Source organism: Microtus pennsylvanicus, chromosome 1 (genome assembly GCF_037038515.1).
Source record: "Microtus pennsylvanicus isolate mMicPen1 chromosome 1, mMicPen1.hap1, whole genome shotgun sequence".
NCBI classification, from domain to species: domain Eukaryota; kingdom Metazoa; phylum Chordata; class Mammalia; order Rodentia; family Cricetidae; genus Microtus; species Microtus pennsylvanicus.
In genome coordinates this window covers 23,198,765-23,212,241 of record NC_134579.1, presented here as the reverse complement: position 1 = coordinate 23,212,241, position 13,477 = coordinate 23,198,765, and positions in this window count along the sequence as shown.

Here is a 13,477-nt window from a genome sequence, read left to right as displayed (position 1 = left end):
AGCAATGAGCTACTTTACACACACCTACTTTAAAAGACGAATCCCACGATCATTACAAGTTTGGTCGTGCTGATACTTAGAATATACACTATGTTAAAGAAAAGAGGTGGTACTTCTGAAGATGTAAGCTGAGGTAATAAACAGTAACTTTTGCTTAGGAATACATATATAGTTTGCACTTCCCCTCATCTACTTGACACAAAATATAAGTTATGATCATCCTGGGTGCCACTGGGCTCTTCAAATCACAGCTTGTCCTAGATCTGCTGTGTGATGTTGGAGAAGTAACTTCATCTGTCTAGTCCTCTGCAACCCATTTTTAAAGTAGCCTGGACTTCATTTTTGTCAACCTTGGGATTTACTACGTGTGTTGTATTATTAATATCTCTGATTTAGATGGCACAAGATCCAAAAGATCTGGTCCATTCTTGAAAGCTGAAAACGTGATCTACACCCATTTCTGAGATTTCTGAGAAAAAAAAAAAAGACAACTAAGGTGCCTCGGGGAAAACCTTCCCTCCGCACAACAGGAGTAGTAGGTACAGAAGCTCAAGTCGGCCAGGCTTCATTGGGTCAAAAACTATAGGACCCTAACTTCGTTATATTCGGATGGATTATTAGCTGAAGCCAATTCCTTCCGACCCTTCCCTTGACATACTTGCCGGCCTCGCTGAGCCTCCAGTGCCATCTCACAGGTGGCTTCTCCTCCTCGGCCACCCGACCTGTGTCGGCCCAGGTCCCCGGCCACGTGCGCCGCTGACTCCCGCTGGCACCCCGCCCGCCCGGCCGACCGCACCCGCGTCCCGGGCCACCGTACCTGCGCAGCTGTCCCGGGCCTCCGCTGCCTGGCGCTCCCTGTCCCCAGACGCTCGCCCTACCGCCCGCCTGCCCGCGGCGGTCGCACACAGGAAGCCCGCGCTGCGAACCGGCGACCCTTTTATAACCCGCTCGTGACTCATAACCGACCAGCGCCGGCTGCAAAAGCCCCCGCCTCGCCCCCCTCCCGCCTGTTCTTGGAACCTACTGCTCGAAAAAGTTTTTTTCGTTTTAAAGGAAAAGTCGAAAAAAGTCCAGCGCTGCGGGGACCGGTGTTTCCCCTTTTTCCTTCCTCGGGTGGGAGGGAGCGCGCGGGGGGGGGGGGGTCACTGCGTGTTTTCTCTGACACGCTCCGTGTACTTTCCTGACCTGCTCCGCGGTGCTTTATTCTTAAAGGAAACGCATTCAAATGACGGCCAGACGTCGCCCAGCCGTCTGGAGGGGAAGTTGCTAACCTGTGGCAGCAGGGTGGCAGGTCATAACTCCAGACCCAGGTGGTAGGCTGGTAGCTCAGCTCTCATGAGGACAGTCAGGGCTTCAGGGAATCCTGGTTTGGGCCCCTCTTTCCTCGTGATCCCTCCAGACCCCAGATTCAGAATGTGCAACAGGTCTGAGAAAGTATGTGCTTTACTAGGACCTGCATTTACACGTGGGGATCCAGATACACAACTTTGATGTTCTTTAATTTTGACCCCACCAACGTTACCTTCCTCCCTTCACTCCCTCGCCTCCCCCTCCCCGGACTTTATTCCTTACCCTCACCCTCCTTCCCTCTAACAAGAGAAGGCATTTTCTTAGAGCAGGCCACTTGATAGGGCCAGTGGAAATGAACAAAATTCTTCCCAGCGAGGTTATACTTCAAGCAGGCGAACTGCCATTCAACTTAGTTCAACTTAGGGGAAGAAGAAACAGAAGGGAGCAGAGGATGGAGACAGAGCGAACCTCAGCAGCGTGGACCCATACAAATATATGTAGATATGTGTATGTATATATATGTGTGTATATAAACATATACATACAAACCATATCTATATCTATGTATGTATGTATCTATCATTTCTCTCTCTCTCTCTCTCTCTCTCTCTCTCTCTCTCTCTCTCTCTCTCTCTCTCTCTCTCTCTCTGTCTATCTAGTGGGTCACTGCATTCCAGAACGACTGTCCAACACTTGGACCTTCCACCCCAAGGTCAGAAGACATGTTAGAATAGTTCACATGTAATTGATGTGAGAGCTTTAGTTTCTGAACTCCCAAATGAGTGCAGAGTTGGAAATTACAGTTAATTTACAGACTGCCCAGGCTGATTAAGGGACTTGTGAGCATTTTAAGAACCTCTAATTTTAAGGCATAAAATTTCCCTCTTGTGTATTTCAAAGAGTGACCACGTTGTTTATAACTCATATTTATAAAGCATTTGACATAAGTCAGGCCTTCCCCTAAAACTCCACATATGTGTTTGCTCTTTCAGTCCTCAGGATATTCTGAGAGAAAGAAAGTGAGGCACAGAGAGATTAAAAAACAATTTACACTAACTTATATAGGCTCAGAATAAAGCCCACCTCCAGCCCAGGTAGTCTGGCTATACAGTCTAGTCTCTCCAGGTCCCTGTGGCATCTGCGGTCCAGGAAGAACCAGGCAGCAGGAACAAGTAGCCTGGGCAGGCAGCCAGGAAGACTGGACTGCACTCAGGCAGGGAAGAGACATCTGTGAGGCCAGTCAAACGCTCCTGTTTCTCCACCTCCCAGATAACAAGTTCATATAAGCCTTTGCAGCAGAGGCGGGGTTTCTATTTCTCAGTTCTCCATCCCCCAGGGAAGGAGGTGTCATCAGCTGCAATCTCACCCTTCATCCTTACATTCCTAATGGGACCTCTCCTCTTAGTGGACGGAGAAATGGACTTCTGGGGTCAAGGTCACTTGGATTTCACACTAGTTCTGGTTATAGAAATTGAGGGTCAATCTCGCTGCATGTCTGTATCCTCATCTGTAATGAGGACAATGGATGGCTATGAACAGAATTGACTAATCCTAAAGCATGAACCCTGAACGCTTCCTCTTACCACTCAGAAGTACTCTGAATGTGGGGCCAGTAAGCAGCTGGACAAGGTTAAATCAATCATGTCCTAACAGTGGATCTCAAAACAGATCGGAATAGTGAAGCCAAAGGAGGGAGGGGAAGCAGATTTACTTCCCTCTCCTTCCTGCTCCTTCCCCTCTCTACAAAGTAGATGCCACTTGTGTGACATGGTTGTTGTTTATAAGCCAAGGAGTGAGTCCTCCCCAGAAGTCCCACTTGCTGGACCCTGATCTTGGACTTTCTAGTCTCCCAAAATTCTAGGTTCTGTAATTTGAGTTGCCCAGCATATATATTGTTATACTAATACTAGCTGACCAAGGGAAGAACAATATGATTATTGAATTCATCTTCATTAATACAGAATAACTGTTCCAAGTGATGGTTGAGGAAAGTAATGGCCACCTCATTGCTGTAACATATTTATCCCATGGATATGACTTTGGCCAGAAACCTCATCCATATTTAAACCCCAGATCTTCTACCTTATTTGGGAATAAGATCTTGGTGGTATAATTACTTAAAATTAGATCAATGAGGTAGGGTATGCTCTGCATCCCATACACCTGGTGTCCTTTTAAAGAGAACATGGCATGAACAGAAAGGTCCAGAAGGGAGGTGAAGATGATGAGAAGAGATGCCGTGTGGAAACCTTGCACAGACCCTTCCTCCACAGCTCTGAGAACAGTCATGGATTTGTGATGTGATCCACATCCAGTCTGTGGTCCTGTTTCCTAGTGACCCTAGCAAATCGATAGGGGCACAAGTGTGTACCTGGGCTCATTTGGCTTTGGTTCCTTCCTTTCCTCACGACTCCTCAATGCTTCCAGTAGCCTCCCAGATAAAAGTGCTGATTGTTGATATTGCTTATTAGAGATTGGATGAACCTATTATAGATTATGACAACTGTCCAACTATATAACAGTGAAGATTCTTGCTAGAAATATTCTAGCAAGTCCATGAAGTTCTACAGAATTCATGATTATCATAGGGAACAATTAGAAGCCAGGCTCTTGTCTCCCTTCTCTGAAAATAAATGGTGGAAAAAAATAATCTTTTAAGGTTAACCGAGTGCTGAAATTCAGGCCTGGTGATTACCAAACACAACTTGCAACTTGGCTCTTTGGAAGAATATGAGAGGGATATTTCTCAGAGTGTATAATACATCTTCGACGGTGGGTGGAGAAACAGACCCGGGTGTCAGGCTTGGCTAGTTTATTTAATGAAGCCGAAGGTTTCAGGTCATTGTTAACTCGATTGGACAATAACATGGATATTATTAATTATTCTGTGAACTTGTAGATGCTCTCTGTCCCCCAGGATGAGGCAGGCTGAATCGGTTTCCTCTAGACTCCATCAGTGGAGCAACCATAATTGATGCCTGAAGCTAAAAATGTGGCCTTCATAAGATGTTCAGACTTAATGGTGTTCATTTTATTTGCCACAAACAAAGCATCATGTTTATTTTCCTATCATAATTTAATTTGTCTTGCTTTCACTGTTTATAACATTTTGGATGCCCAAGTCTGAAGTCTACAGTTTTATGTTTTGCACCCACATTTCTTCTGTAGTCTGTGGCCCTCTTAGATTCTGGGGTACATTCAGAGAATAAAGGGGTGGTCTTCTCTGTGCCCACCCACTTGTAGAAGCTCTCTGTCCACCCAGTAGTTGGAGTTCATGGATTAGAAACCATTAATCTTTCCACCTTCTCTTCTATTCATTTCTCTTCAAACAACAGTGGAATGAAGTCTGACTTCTACCTAGGAGACAGTGTTTATAATGATGGGTTAGTTGCTGAGCCAAAGTATCTTAAGATTCTTGTGTGCATACATACCTCTGTAGATAACTCCTTCCTTCCTTCCTTCCTTCCTTCCTTCCTTCCTTCCTTCCTTCCTTCCTCCCTCCCTCCCTCCCTCCCTCCCTCCCTTCCTTTCTTCCTTCCTTCTATCTTTCTTTCTTTTATTTCGAGACAGGGTTTCTCTGTAGCTGTGGAACCTGTCCTAGAACTAGCTCTTGTAGACCAGCATGGCCTCGAACTCACAGAGATCCTCCTGCCTCTGCCTCCTGAGTGCTGGGATTAAAGGTGTGCGCCACCACCATCCTGCTTCTTTTGTAAACTTTATGTTTCAAGTTTTTGGGATTCAGAGTTTTCACGTTTGACCCATCTCATCTTTTTTAAAGTCTTGAAAAGCCAGGTTGTCACAGTGTTATGGAGATTTTCCCACAGTGAAGAAGAGTGAGGCTCTGGAGCCCAGACCGAAAATTTCAGAGCATTTTGGTTCATGAGCAGCATGGAAAGGGAAGTGTTCTTGCCTTAGCCTCTGCCATTACCACACACAGAGCGAATTCCTCTGCCTACCCCACCCCCCACAGTACTCAACTTATTCAGTAACTCACGCCAACCACGCTCTTATCTCAACTGACCCGGTCCAGTGTTCTCAGCTGTACTTGGCGAATGATGAGTTATTTGTAATAAGTTACTCTCCACTGTCTTTTTTCTCCCTTCCTTCATGAAATAGTGGGAAGACTTCTCTAAGCACCGACAATGTCTATTCTGGAGTTTGTTTCTGCCTGAAGACCAGCAGCATCTTGTGAACCATTCCCTAGAACCTCTCCAGAACTTGGCTGTTGCTTACTCTATTGCTCTTCTAATAATGCCACTAATTTTATTGAATAAGGTCCCACCTTTACTACCTTATTAACCACATCCTAATAGTCTTATATATAAATATATTTACATTGTTGTTAGGGCTTTGATGTAGGAATTTAGGGAGACCTTAGTTCAAAGCACAGCATTTTGTGTCTTCCCTGACTTGCATGTCCTTTTCATGTGGGATATATCATGCCCAGGAGGCTCCAGTGCCTTAGCTCATTCCAGCATCCACTTTGCAGTGCACAGTCTCTTCTGAATACCTTCTAAACAAGATGCAGAGAGACTAATTTTCTTCTCTGGCTGTGAACTCCTGAAACCAGAGAAGTTATTTGATTCTAAAATGTAATGGTGGAATAGGACAAATAATCTTATTCAAAACTGAAAAGAAAATAGGGAAGAAAGAGGAGGTGGCCTGTTGCCAGGTGTTCAAAAGCTGGTAATTCATGTTTTGGTTGGTTGTAATGCTTGAGAATAATCTGTTGTTCAGTGTTCTTCCTTCCTGACCTACTGGTGGCAGAGTACCTAAGTATTTCCAGGAGGAGATTCTGCCCTAATGCTTTGGTGTCAGGTCAGCTGCTTTGTGAAATCAAGGCAGTGGTCTTGAGAACCTTTGAGGCCCTTTTCCTTCTTGAAGAATGGGGTATGTTTATAGATAGAATGCTCTGTTGTCTTATCAGGGCCAAGGAGTTGGATGACCTTCCTTTATTCTACCTTTACTCTGTCCATTTCAATTCAAACTGAAAATGTTTTGCTTATCTAATTAAACAGGACCCTTACTGAGTTACAGTCCAGCAACGCCTATAGTGTCCTCTTCTTATTTTTGTAACAGGCTGGCAGTTTTCCAAGTCGTATTGTTCCTTTTGGCTGACAATTCCTTCTTCACTCATGTTTCCCACTCAGCTATAATCCAGCCACTCTCTCAACACCCTGCTTAATAAATCCTCCGCTAAGCAGCCAATTTCATCACTCTCAAGTTCTATGTTATTGTTGCTGTTTGTTTTGTCCTTTAAGACTGCACCATGGGCACACTTGAGGCAAGTTCTTTGGCCCTTTGTAACAGGGATGGGTTTTCCTCATGTTTTTGACAGCCTAACTCTTATTCCTTTTTGAGACCTCACTGCAACAGCCTTTAGCAGACATATTTCTACCAAGAGTTTCTTCACTAACAGGAAGCAATCCTTCTCTCTGTCTCACTTCTCGCCATTTTATACATCACTAGAATTACTTTTAGCCCCATGTTTCTAGAATGTATGCTGAAAATGTTTTAGGCTCTGTATAGAACCCAGTTCCAAAACTTCTTCCCGTATTTAACACTTTGTTGTAGGCATACTCCACTTATTTACACCAAAGTTATTAGTTGTAGTGGTGAGGTGAGCAGGCCTGCTTTTTGTCCTGCTTAGCTTCCGCATGGCTAGCTTTACACCCAAAATAACAACACACAAATTGTATTCATTTAAACACTGCCTGGCCCATTAGCTCTAGCCTCTTACTGGCTAACTCTCACATCTTGATTAACCCATTTCTATTAATGTGTATAGCACCATGAGGTGGTGGCTTACTGGGAAGATTATAACCTAAGTCCATCTTGGGCTGGAGCTTCTTGGTGTCTGCCTGATTCTGCTTTCTTCCTCCCAAAATTCTGTCCTGTCTTCCCTACCTAACTATGTTCTGACCTGTCAGGCCAAGCAGTTTTCTTTATTAATTAACCAATGAAAGCAACAGATAGATAGAAGACACTCCTACATCAGTTAGTACTCTTTTATGGTTACTCTAACAAACTATCAGAGGCAAAGTTTTAGCTAAATTGGCAGAATTTTATTTCTCACGATTTTAGACCTAGGATGTCTAATCTCAGCTGTGAGACCTATTAGATGCCTGGAGGGTGCTCTTTTCCTGGCTTGCAGAGGGCCTCCTTCTCACCGTGGCCGCATGGCTCTCCACCCTGTGTGCATGCAGAGAGAGATTTCTTTCTGCTTCTTCACACCAGGGAACCTGTTCTACTGGATTTGGACACCACCTTTATGACTTTATGTAACCTTTAATTATTCCACAAAGCCATATCTAAAAATAAAATCAGGGATATAGTTTGATCTACCATACTCACTGGGGTAGGACATTAGGTTTTTTCCCCCTTTCTTTGTGTAAATGAAATACTACCAGTTTTTCTCTACAAAATCATTTGGACTTTACTTAGCATCTTCAGATCTTCATTTTTCTTCAAAAGAATAGTGTTCTATTGTTCATTGTATTGAATGCAACCAAGGATGACCCCAGCGACTTTAGAGTGTGGGAAAAAAACAGATGTTAAGGACTAGCATGAAGAATGGCACTACAGTAGAAGACGGAGCTGGTCTTGAGCTACAAGGAGATCATTGGTGTAATAGAAGTGGTTTGTAGGAAGTGGATTGTAACCAGAAACATACACATCCAAATATGCTTCAGGCTCAGTTATCTTTGACAGAGCAAAATAGCTTCTGTTACAAGATGAACACACAAAGGAACCTCATTTCACTATATAATGTGGGAGTGTCATATATCAATCTGTTGATTTCGTTGGTTAATTAATAAAGAAACTGCTTGGCCTGATAGGTTAGAACATAGGTGGGTGGAGTAAACAGAGCAGAATGCTGGGAAGAAGGGAAGTTAGGCAGACGCCATGCTGCTCCTCTCCAGGGCAGACACGATGAAGCTCCAGCCCAAGATGGACGTACACTAGAATCCTTTCTGGTAAGCCACCACTTTGTGGTGCTACACAGATTACTAAATATGGGTTAAGCAAGATATGAGAGTTAGCCAAGAAGAGGCTAGATATAATGGGCCAAGCAGTGTTTAAAAGAATACAATTTGTGTGTTGTTATTTCGGGGCATAAGCTAGACAGGCAGCTGGGAGCCTGGTGGCAGGAATGCAGCCTGTTGCTCCTTCTACAACTATAGTCTCAAAGAAGCCTGGGAAGGACTATATAGTTAAAATTCTTTGTAGAAGTGGCCCATGTCTTTCACATCTTTAGGTTTCTATTCTGTTCCCTATCCTACATTGCAAACAGTGCTTTGTTGGTGTTCTATATGTTTATTCTTCCAAAACTTTCTCTGAGATTTCTAGTCTCCAAAGCCAAACTTTCTCTTCAACTTTCCATTACACTAATTTGTCCTATTGTTAATATTATTGTTGCTTAATTTTCATAATCTGGGACTGAATCCAGGCTCTTGCACATTCTAGGTAAATGCTCTATCACTGAGTCATATCCTCAGCTCCATATTTTTCTATTATTAAGCTGTGCACTTAATAATTATCTTGATTTCATCATATATCTGCATTATCAGTATTTGGTTGTTAATAAATAATATTTCTAGGAAACAGGAGGTCAACAAAAGAGCAATAAGCAGGAATTCCTCACACCTGGAACCTCAGCACTTGAGAGACTGAGGAAGAAGGACTGCCATACACTTGAGGCCAGTCAGAGCTGTAGAGCTAGATCTTGTCCCAAAAGCAATTAAATAAAAACCAAACTCAAGGTTGCCTGAATAGGGTGCAATTTTGATATAACAGATTAAGAATCCGTTAATGCAGATAAGATGGTTAGCGTCTACTAGAATGTTTACTATGTTTTGATATAAACCCCTTCCTTAATGAATAATGTAAATTGATTTTTAACTTGGCAGTTGCTATAACTCTTACTTTAAGAGATAATACTTACTCCTCTCTGGCCTTGGCCATCTGAGCAATTGGTTCCACTGTCTATTTCATTAAACACCTCTGATTTCTTGCTTTCTCTTACTGCACATGTCCAATTCATTGAATTGGACATTCTATAGAAATGTAAGAATGCTATAGAAACTACCATAAAATCATATCCTAACACCATCCACTTCTGCCCACATCTATTTTGCTATTATAATAAAGTTACTAATCCTCTTGGGTGAACTCTCTCCCACACCATATATAGCCAAAGTAGTGTATCTCTTTACCTCCACTTTTTACTCTTTTTTTTGAGGGGGGAGAGTCTTACCATTTAACTCTGGCTAGCTTGGAACTCACTGTGTATTTAAGGATGGCTTTGAACTCAAAGAGCATTGTCTGCTTTGTGCTGTGGGATAATGCTCTTGTACACTGTAAAGATTTGTCACTCATATTGCTTTAATAAAATTCATATTCTGCCTGGTAGGGAATTCTTCTGGAATCTTGCTAGTTGTGGTCACTGGAGTATTCCAGGCAAAAGGTATTTCTAGATATTGGGGGCTGTCGTTTAGGGATGGGGATGGGATAGGATAGGATGAGGAGTGTTGAGGGAGTCTACAGGAGAGAAGAAAATTGGGTGTTCCACCCTGATCTCTTTAGTCCCCTGGCCCCTGGGATGGGGGCAGAGGGTAAGGAGAGATCACAACAGGTACTTTGCTATAGAGTTAAGAATGTGACTAGGGAATATGATGTGAAGAAGAGGAGGACAAATATGATCCGAAGCTCACCTACCTGCTTTGTTTGTTTACTTGTTTCTCAGGTTCCCAGAAAATGAATGCCTTCTGGGGTTGATGAATGTGAAGGGATGGTGACAGAGATATGTGTGAGCCACTAGAAATGGGGGTGAAGAGGAAGGGGATGCTGCGACAGGTAGTTTGCTACAGAGTTGGGGGTGAGACTAAGGGAATAGATTTAGTGGAGGGGGGGAAGTAAAGATCCATTGTTAGGCTACCTATTCCACTGGCTTAAGTTCCCTGCATATTTCTAGGGAATTCATGCTGGAGGTGGGGATTGGTATAAAATAATGTCTGGGGGAAGGAAATAAGGAAGGGAATATCCCTGGAGAGGAGGACAAGGGTGATGGGAAGGAGAGAGCCTGTAGCAGATGGTCTGAGCAGAAGAGGCTGGATAACACCAGAGAATGGATTTGGAGGAAGGGAGGATGAGGTGAAGGTCGGCAGTTAGTCTTCTTGCTTCCCTGGCCCTAAATATGTTTCTATATGTATATGTACACACATAATGCTTCAAAGCACAATTCAACATCACAAAGCACCTTGTAATAAGACATGGCTTCCCATAAAACTTGACCTTACTTCGACCTTTCTTGTGCCACTGCCTTCTGTAAATATCCTATTAATATGATGTTGACTTACAGTGTGGAGATCATCAAAGATCATTCCAACCAGAAAGGAAAGTCAACCTTCTTATGAGCACAAATGCAACCAGCAGTCCCTCTCCCATCACTACCAAAGGCAATCAGCAATGCTGTAGTTTAACCTGAACATCTTAATTGGCATTGAGAAAGAACAGTATTATAAAATCTTGCCACTACCTCAAAAAATGTATTCAGGAAACTAAATATTTTAGATACCAACTTCTAGGAAAGGTTCTCATGGTAAAAAACTACCTTCTGTAAGCAGAAAGGTAATTTCTATATCAAGCTACATATATCATAGGGATTCATATCCTGAACTCAGTGTGCAATATATGAGCAGTAGACTAGAAGTTGAAAAAGCACTGGCCTTGCAGCTGGGCATCAGCGCCATGGATGTTGACGCATTCTGCTTTGAGAAAGAAATGTGTGGCAGGACAAGAGTCCAATCTCTATCAGATTGATCAGTAGCATTTGTCAAAGATGGGAAACAAAACGTACAATAGCCTGAAATAATATAAAATAACTTTGGGGAAACTCTAGCCAAGTAAATGAAAGAATTGTGTGATAGAGGGTTAATATCCAAAATATACAAAGAGATCAAAACAATTAGCTCATTTAAAATATGGGGTAGAAATCTAATCAAAGACTTTTATTTTGGTAACAGCCCCAGCTGTCTTGGAACTACCTCTGTAGTAGACAAAGCTGACCTCAAATTCACAGAGCTCCACCTGTCTCTGCCTCCTTAGTGCTGAGATTAAAGGTGTGTACCACCACTGCCCAGCTATCAAAGACTTTTTAATAGAGGAAACTCAAATGGCTGGGAATGACTTAATGAAATGTTCAACATCTTATTCATCAGGGAAATGCAAATCAAACTACTTTGGGATTTCATCTTACACCTCTCATGATCACCAAGATCAATAAAACAAATGACAGCTCATGTTGGCAAGGGTATGGAGCAGAGGGAACACACATCCATTGCTGGTGGGAATGCGAACTTCAGAGCTACTGTGGAAATAAGTGTGACAATTTCTCGGGAAGATGGGAATTGATCTGCCTTATGATCCAGCTGTATCACTCTTAGGCATATACTCAAAAGGTGCTTCATTCTACCACAGAAGCACTTGTTCAATCATGTTCACTTGCTGCATTATAAATAATAACCAGAAACAGGAAACAACCTAGGTGTTCCTCAACAGATGAAGGAGTAAAGAAAATGTGGTACATTTAAACAATGAAATATTATTCAGCCATTGAATAATGAAATATTCATTCATTAATGAAGTAATGACATTTGCAAGTAAATAGATAGAACTAGAAAAAATCATCCTCTGTGAAGTAATTTAGACACAGAAAAAAAATGGGGTATGTATTCACTTATGTGGGGATATATTAAGTCAATGATGACTAAGCTACAATCTGTATAACCACAGAGGGTAGGTAGAGAGTAAGGGACTGGGATGGGGAACAGATAGATCTAGGAAAGTGAAATAGAACATAATTATGGAAGGGGGACTGGAAGGGTGAATCAAGTGGGAATGGAAGGGACTAGAGGGATGAGGGAGGGAATTTCTGGGAGAAGTGGCTAAAATTAAGGGCTGTTGGGCCAAAATTATCTCAGGGCCTGTACCTTTAGGCCTACATATAGAACAGAGAAAAGCCTGGCTTGAGTTTGAAGTGTAGTCTTAAAGCTACTGAGGGGGGATGGGACAACAAAATCTAGAGATGTCCCTCCTGCAAGAGAGAGGGCTTGACTGTTTCTCATTGGCAGGAGGTACCCCCACATCACACAATGTCACTTAACCTGTATATAACTGAGTTCTTACTTTGACTTGACTCACTATTGTGTCTGATTGTCCTGCATCATGGGGCTGTGGAATGGGTGGATAGCACCCCGACCTTTCTCTGGGAAATAAGGCTAAGGAGACTGGGCAAGTGGCACTGGAATATGGGGCGACTGGTCCCAGAGCAAAGTGATTGGTCAAGGTGAGTGGGACCTCACAATGGGTAACGCAACTTCACACAAAAATGACCCAGTGTTTAAATCTCTGAGATATATGTTACTCTCCTGAGGCCTGGAATTGTCAGACCACAAGGGTATCCAGGCCTGGGAAGATATAATTACCCTGGCTCCATGGGTACCCACTGGGAATCTTTTCTCATGGGACCTCATGTGGAACAGGGTGGAGACTCTGGCCAGAGAAAGGGAAAAACACTTTGATATACCGCCTCCATTGGGATTCTATCCAACTATTAACAACCCTTAAAGGATGTTTTCACCTTGCTGCTCTGCCTCCCCCAATGGTGGGTGAGAGGTCTAAAGAATCAATCAATCAAACAAACAAACAAACAAACAAACAAAAACCCAACTGGCTAGAAGGGTGGGGGAGGAGACAGGCTAGGAGCAGGAAAAGGTCAAAGATCGGGAGATGTCTGAAGAATCCAAATGTAACCAATTAACCAAAAGAATGGGAGAAAAGGAGACAGAGGTGGGGAAGATCAAAAATGGGCGCAATTTACTGAAGAGCAGTTCCAGAGGGAAGGAATACAGCAGGCAGAGGCAAAGACAAAAAGGAAAGTAGATATTGTCTGTGACGAGAAGTGGCCGCCTCCTTATGTCCCCAGCTGCACTGGAAAGGATAAAATGGTAGAGCGGAACGGTGTTGATGGAGGGAGGTTCTGCTTTTCGTCCTGGCTGCCTGGCTTGCTTACACCCGAAATAATCACACAGAACACACAGAAACTGTATTCATTTAAACACTGCCTGGCCCATTAGCCCTAGTCTCTTATTGGCTAACTCTCACATCTTGATTTAACCCATTTCTA